At 34.6% G+C, this 7,696-nt stretch overlaps 1 protein-coding gene across 1 annotated transcript in view; it reads left to right on the forward strand.

Moving 5' to 3' along the window:
* The first annotated feature begins 1,695 nt into the window (after positions 1-1,695).
* The window catches only part of kcnj13 (potassium inwardly rectifying channel subfamily J member 13), a 15,703-nt gene continuing 9,702 nt past the window's right edge, over positions 1,696-7,696 (forward strand). Inside the window, exon 1 of the mRNA XM_047820966.1 lies at positions 1,696-1,845. The gene's annotated coding sequence lies outside the window, so the exon portion shown is untranslated. The remainder of the gene's footprint in view (positions 1,846-7,696) is intronic.

Below are 7,696 nucleotides of genomic sequence, written 5' to 3' on the forward strand. Positions count from 1 at the left end.
ATCTGCTATATATGTGACATAACGTGGCGATTCCAACGTTAGAGTTTAAGCCACGTTATGTCACATATATAGTAGATTATGTCACATATATAGCAGATATCCTAGCCAAGTTATGTCACATATATAGCAGATTATGTCACATATATAGTAGATTATGTCACATATATAGCAGATATCCTAGCCAAGTTATGTCACATATATAGCAGATTATGTCACATATATAGTAGATTATGTCACATATATAGCAGATATCCTAGCCACATTATGTCACATATATAGCAGATATCCTAGCCACATTATGTCACACATATAGCAGATATCCTAGCCAAGTTATGTCACATATATAGCAGATATCCTAGCCACGTTATGTCACATTTATAGCAGATATCCTAGCCACGTTATGTCACATTTATAGCAGATATCCTAGCCACGTTATGTCACACATATAGCAGATATCCTAGCCAAGTTATGTCACATATATAGCAGATTATGTCACATATATAGCAGATATGTTCTTTTTCTCAAAAAAAAAAAAAAAAAAAAGACCAAAAATAAATAAATAAATCCTCTGGTGAAAAAATATCCTTGTTGTCATGGAGTACACAACATTTATACTATTTACATTAACTGTTTTATTAGAAGAAACAAATTTTTTGTACTATTTTATATTTAAATAAATAATGTTAATAATGTTACATATTTTTGTTATTGTCAACATAAAGCATTCGTTCGTTCATTTATTTACTTTTTATTAAATTTTTTATTACATTTTTTATAAAAAAAATTGTATAGACTCAGTATAGAATTTTGTTCCTCAAGGACATCGATTTTGTGAAAATGTGAAGATTCTGATTGACGTTTTGGCGATCCTGTGACCTCTGAACTTTTGCTCTCAACCATGAAAAAAACGCAGCTGAGACCTGTGATTGTCGATTGCGAAACTTCCTCTCTCTCTCTCTCTCTCTCTCTCTCTCTCTCTCTCTCTCTCTCTCTCTCTCTCTCTTTCTTTCTCTCCTCTGGTGATTTGACCCCTGAGAGACACATGACCTTTGACCCCGAAGCATGGACCAATTGGAGATCTGTGTGAATTCCGAGAAGCCAATTGAAGTACAGATTCCACAAAACGAGTAATATTACATAACCTAAGACAGAATGTGACATCAGAGATGAATTAATAAAATAATGCAGAAAGGCTTGTGGGTTAAGCTGCCAAACACACACACACACACACACACACACACACACACACACACACACACACACACGCGCGCGCGCACACATAAAACACAGTCTGTCAACGATGGACAACATGAAGACACAAAACAAATACTGAAATTCCAAGACTTTCAAGCAACAGCTGTCCCCTTTGACACACACACACACACACACACACACACACACACACACACACACACACACACACACACACACACACACACACACACACACACACACACACACACACTTTTAGCCTCTAGGTGTTTCTCTCTTTTCTGTTTCTGTCTCTTTCTCAAGCACTACTAATTGGCCACACGCTGAGTAATGTGACCAATGGGCTGCTGTGCTGGCGTTCTTGTGTGTGTGTGTGTGTGTGTGTGTGTGTGTGTGTGTGTGTGTGTGTGTGTGTGTGTGTGTGTGTGTGGGTGTGTGTGTGTGTGTGTGTGTGTCAGATGAGTGTGTGAGTGTGCTCAGGAGCTGATCAGGGTATCTCAGGCTCCCTGTGTCCTGTACAGAAGAGTTTTTGGAAGATTCACTGAGTTACAGTTGGACCTACAATTTTACAAAAGTTTAGACTTTCAACTCGTGGGACAAAAGAGAGACGAGCGTCCAGAGGAGACCATTAAGGTGAGAGACATCATATCTCTGCACTTATAGAGTTGCGGACGAGTCCAAAAAGATATAACTTCCTGAGACATCCTGAGAAAATTACATCAGTGATGGGAAACTGTTACAATGGGAAAAAAATGTAAATGAAATGCGTATGTTCTAAAATTAATATAAAGTTTATACATCATTTAATGTATATATAAAGTTATAAAGTTTGACTTTGTATAAAAGTCAAAAAACAATAAGTATACAAAATAATAGTCTAAATCTTATTATAAAGAAAATGTATTTAAGCTTGAGTCCTTAAAAGTAAAAATTTATGGTGTAGTTTACAAAGAAAGCTACAATATTGTAAAATATTGTAGACTAGTAGAAAATGTGCAGTATTTTTATTTTTTAAAAAAAGGAAAGAAGTTTAAAAAGAAGTAAAAATAGAAATTTAAGTAGGAGTCATAAAAAAGAAGAAGAAGAAGAAGAAGAAGAAGAAGAAGAAGAAGAAGAAGAAGAAGAAGAAGAAACAATCCCTTAAAGAACAAATGAAACTTTTGGATTTGTAGAATTTTAGTGTATTAAATATTTCATTGTAGAAATGTGTGTAGTAAATGTAATAATTTACTGTAATGATTATAATATTACACAGCAGAGTTTAATGTTGACATTAATATACAAACTGAACTTAATGTTAAATTGAAAATTAGATTAAACGTTTTTTGTTTTTTTTTATTTCAAAATGTAGTGAAATGATAAGAAACTTCATGTAAGATTTCATGAAGAAATCAAGAATCGATATCATCCCAAAAATAAGTACATTTTATAACCCACTTGAAAGGAAATGGTACATCCTGATTCTGAAATTTCACTTTATAGCAGAACTTTCTAGAAAATTATTGTTATGTGAAGTTCGTCTGAGTTTGTATCCTAAATCCAGCATCCTCCTTTTAACCTGGAACAAGTTCAATGGGGTTTATTTTGTTAGTTAGTTACTTAGTTAGTTAGTTAGTTAGTTAGTTGGTTGGTTGGTTAGTTAGTTAGTTAGTTAGTTAGTTTGTTTGTTTTTAAGAAGCACACGTGTTTAGTTACATATCACATAAAGTATTGTCTATTTATATATAATATATAATAGTGTGTGATTTGGCGGTTTCCCCCCTCGCAGTTCGCTCAGGTGTTGAATGTGAGGTTGAATGTGAACCAAAATAATGACGTGCGCTAGCTAAATATAGTCTGGAGGAAAGACGGCGGAGGAAACATCAATAATGTAAACAGGAACTAAAAAAAACCCACACACACATATACAAAAATCTTTGAAATTATGAATTTCTGAAATTGACAATTTAAAAAAAAAAAAAAAAAAAACGTGACATAAGATTAATGTAGGTAATGTTGACACACACAAGGAATTTGGTTCCAGCTGTTTGTGACTCTCAAAAGTACAGACATAAATAACACTATACTACACAATACACACATAAATTACACTATACTATACAATACAGACATAAATAACACTATACTATACAATACACACATAAATAACACTATACTATACAATACAGACATAAATAACACTATACTATACAATACAGACATAAATAACACTATACTATACAATACACACATAAATAACACTATACTATACAATACACACATAAATAACACTATACTATACAATACAAGATAATACAGACAATGTGAGACAATAGAGATGAGGTGAGTATTAAATAAGAATACAGAATATATGGCTGATCAGTTATGTACATAAAGTGTGAGTGTGAATTGTAGTGCAAATAACAGTATTGTGTAATATCATGTAGTGTGTGCAACCTATACGGATGATGTGATGACTGACAGTTCTGATAATGCAGGACTTATAGATATGAATCAGGGTGATTGTCTGGTAATTATGGTGAGTTGTTGATCAGGGTGATTGTCTGGGGAAAGAATCTGTTCCTGTGTCTGGGAGTTTTAGTAAGCAAGGTTCTGTAGCGCCTGAGAGAAGGGAGGAGCTGAAAGAGGTTGTGTCCAGGGTGTGAAGGGTCAGTAGTGATGTTTCCTGCCCGCTTTCTGCTGGGCCTTTTTGATGTTGGCGTTTATGTTGCGCTCCCATTTCTTGGGAAATTTTGGTGCCCAGAAACTTGAAGGTCTCCACAGATGACACAGAGCTGTTGGATATTGTGAGGGGGAGTAGTGTTGAGGGGTCTTTAATAAAGTCCACTATCATCTGCACAGTTTTGAGGGTGTTTAGCTCCAGATTGTTCTGACTGCACCACAACACCAGACGTTTCACCTCCTGCCGCTATGCAGACTCATCGCCATCTTGGATGAATCCGATGAGCATAGTATCATCTGCAAACTTCAGGAGTTTAACAGTTTGGATACTTGAAGTGCAGTCATTAGTATAGAAGGAGAAAAGCATTGTGGACAGGACACATCCCTGAGGGTTGTGTCTCTCACACACACACACACACACACACAAAGACACACACACACACATTCAAAAATATTATACTAATATTTTTTCTTAAACACTACTGTACATTCTAATCGCACTCGACAAGCTCAATTCTGACTTTGTGGAAGTTCTTGCTGTAGTTCTTGCTTTAGTTTTTGATGTAGTTCTTAATGTAGTCCTTCTTTAATTACTGTAAAATGTATGTGCTTGCTTGTTTATGTTATCGTTTCCATAGAAACAGCCCTTTGGGATTTTGCATGTGACCAAATAATAATAAAGGATAAAGGAAATGTTAAGAAAAATCACTGATATGGTTAAACTTTCTGTACAAATGTGTTTAATTGAACATTTACGCTTTGTTTGTTATAAAATATGATTTTATGATATGATTACAAATAGGAATTGTAATGAATTATAAACTGTAATCTTGTCAAAACACTTCTCATGGGAAAAAACTTCTGAAATTGTCTTTATCGAGCGGAAAACCATGTGCCATTCTCAATCATGTGCCTAATGTGAATGAGTCGAATCGCCTATAAGAGCTGTTTCGCAGCTTTGCAAAAGCTTTGCAGTGCCAAACGTGTGTACAGCGCTGATGATGAATTAAATAAAGTGCGTACCGTTATTATTCTAAATAGTAATGTCAGTTTAAATACTGATGCTGATCGGTACTATTTGTAGTCAGAAACTCTTACAGTCATAATTTTAGCTAGTTATTTGAAACTTTTGAGCATTTTCATTACTGATTTTTGCAGAAACAGAACACAGGTTGAACTCGACATTAATTATTGGCCAATAAATAATGCCAAGATATTATCGTGATATTATTGTTTTGATATTTTGATATTACTGTGTTTATTTACTCCACTAAAAACTGAAACGATTCAAAAAATAGACCTCGTTAAGACCAAAGGAACCAAACTGTACTTCTTCTTGTCTTCTAGTCATTTATTATGTACTGTATATTCATCGATACATAATAATCATTTGAACTGAAGGAACAAGCGTCATCGATTCCCAAAGGTTCAGTGTTTAATATATAACGTTATATAATATATAATATATATAATGTTCACACCTGATTATCCGATTATTTTAATAGTTATAGTCGAGAGACGATTGATTCACCAGTTAATCGGGACTGTAGTGTGAACGTTATTAAAGAGTCTATACATTTTTAGAGCTAGTCACTTAACAATGTTTAGATTTTATAGAGTCAGAGCTTCAGGTTATGAGGATTTCACTGGTGAAATTTACAAACTGACTGATTTGATTAGGGACTAAATCCCATTAAGCACTATCTGATTAAGAATTGATTTAGGACTAAATCCAATTGTTGCATTTGGTTGTAAAACACCTTCATATCTACTGATATGTAGAGAAAGCTGTCTTTCCTAAGCTACAGTAACTAATCACATTTGATAAATTAAATAGGTTAAAAGATCAGAGCCGTCAGTCGGTATTGACCACCATTGTGTGTTTAAACGGGCACCTACAGGAGCGACTGTTCAGACTAAAGGTGAAACTCTAGACTAAAGGTTTGATCTGTTGCCTACATTTATAAATTCACTACAGAATTAAAAGGTTTAGATGTAGGTCTATATGATTACATACAGTACAGCTCCAGACATTTACTGCACTTCATTCAGGCAAAGGTTTCCCATGTATACAAGATTATATAAGGGTCTTATTTAGGTTCTTCAGTTCCTCCGTAACGAACACATGCGTCATCATCATCATCATCATCATCAGCTGAAGCAGCAACCTAAATTTCCTACAGGAAAGACAATCGATCTCATATCTATCTCACAGACTGTGATAAGATAAATAAATAAATAAATAAATAAATAAATAAATAAATAAATAAATAAAGCGCTCAAATATAACGCAGATCTCTCAGGAATAGTGTGAACTGGAAATGGCTGGGGAATCAAAATAAACAAATAAATAAACAAATAAATAAATAAATAAAAGTTTGAATTTTGATATTAGAGTTTGAAAAGAATGCTGTTTTTTTATTTATTGCAACAATTATTTAGAAAACAAAAAGTGGCAGAAAGTAATTTTCTTTGCACAGTATTGTTATAACAATACTAAATAAATAAATAAATAAATAAATAAATAAATAAATCATAGTACAGATTGTATTTGTATATTTCTTTTAAATGTAATATATTCTTTGTGTGTGTGTGTGTGTGTGTGTGTGTGTGTGTGTGTGTGTGTGTGTGTGTGTGTGTGTGTGTGTGTGTGTGTGTGTGTGGTCAGTTCAGTCATGAGGAAATTTCTTTCCTCTGGCCAAGTGAGAATTTCTACACACACACACACACACACACACACACACACACACACACACACACACACACACACACACACACACACACACATTTGACTTACTATCCTTCTGATTCCTCGTATACTCTACACCTTAATCTTACCTGAACTGAAACATCTCTACGTTTTATTTATTTTCTTTTAATAAAAGTTTGCATACGGTCATGACTGAAAAATCTTTATGGGGACATTTGGTCCATCTATATATAAACACACACACACACACACACACACACACACACACACACACACACACACACACACACACACACACACACAATCTAAGACAAACCACCGATCCCTAAGGCATACATTCTGTATATGTGCATCTGTGTGTATGACACTCACATGGTCTGCTGAAAGACAATGACTACTTTGTGTGTGTGTGTGTGTGTGTGTGTGTTTGTGTGTGTGTGTGTGTGTGTGTGTGTGTGTGTGTGTGTGTGTGTGTGTGTGTGTGTGTGTGTGTGTGTGTGTAATATATGCTACAGTAACTTGAATTTGTAGCTAAGTAAATGAGCATTTAAAACCAATACTGGAACAAAACACACACACACACACACACACACACACACACACACACACACACACACACACACACACACACACACACACACACACACACACACACACACACACACAAAACTACACACAGCCAAGTCAAATAGACACCTGCAGCCCAAAGTTTCCATTTACACTCAGACCAACAGCCATAATACTGAATTGGTGACTAAACAACAAACACACACACACACACACACACACACACACACACACACACACACACACACACACACACACACACACCTTTACATAACAAGTTAAAAGAAAATTTTGTTTCTCTTATTTTCGCTCTTGGGGAATTTATAAGTGATCACAGTTGGTCACTGAATGACACGTTGCACTTTCATCCATTTATACTTATAATTAACCTTGTAGGATATAAAAAAGACAAAAGACAAAAAAGTTACATATCACGCAGAAACACCAGTGAGAGTAAACTTAGTGTTTCGCTGGCAAGAATCACAACTATTATGTAAATGTGTTTATTATTAGATTTAGATTATGTCCATCATATAAGTGCTACAG

Source organism: Tachysurus fulvidraco, chromosome 11 (genome assembly GCF_022655615.1).
Source record: "Tachysurus fulvidraco isolate hzauxx_2018 chromosome 11, HZAU_PFXX_2.0, whole genome shotgun sequence".
Lineage (NCBI taxonomy): Eukaryota > Metazoa > Chordata > Actinopteri > Siluriformes > Bagridae > Tachysurus > Tachysurus fulvidraco.